Source organism: Microtus ochrogaster, chromosome 17 (genome assembly GCF_000317375.1).
Source record: "Microtus ochrogaster isolate Prairie Vole_2 chromosome 17, MicOch1.0, whole genome shotgun sequence".
Classification (NCBI taxonomy): domain Eukaryota; kingdom Metazoa; phylum Chordata; class Mammalia; order Rodentia; family Cricetidae; genus Microtus; species Microtus ochrogaster.
The window spans coordinates 32,696,654-32,697,156 of record NC_022019.1 but is presented as its reverse complement, the minus strand read 5'-3'; positions in this window follow the sequence as shown (position 1 = coordinate 32,697,156).

Sequence of the window (503 nt, the reverse complement as noted above, 5' to 3'; positions counted from 1 at the left end):
CTCTCTCTCTCTCTCTCACACACACACACACACACACACACACACACACACGTTTACATAGACCCCTTCTTCCTCCACAACCCACAAGACTGTCCTCCCAGGGGTCTAAGGACACAAGGCGGAGCCAGCGCCTCCTACCCACATCCCAGCCTACTGCTGTCTTGTTTCTTTTCCCAACCAAGACAGCTCCGCCCTCTGAGAAGGCCTTGCCTACCGTTTCTGGTCTCATCTCCCACCCTAAACACATTTCTCCAAAAGCAAATTTTTGAGTTTATCCCCCTCCCTCTTAATATATTTGTAGGATTAAATTTCAGACAATCTAAAAGGAGTATTTTTAGAGGAACATGGGATGTACTCACTCATATTTGGTTTCTAGCCATAAATAAAGGACAGTGAGCTTATAATTAGTGATCCTAGAGAAGCTAAATTAGAAGGTGAATCCAAAGACAAACATAGGCATCCTCCTGAATATTAACCTTCATCAGGCGATGAAAGGAGACAGA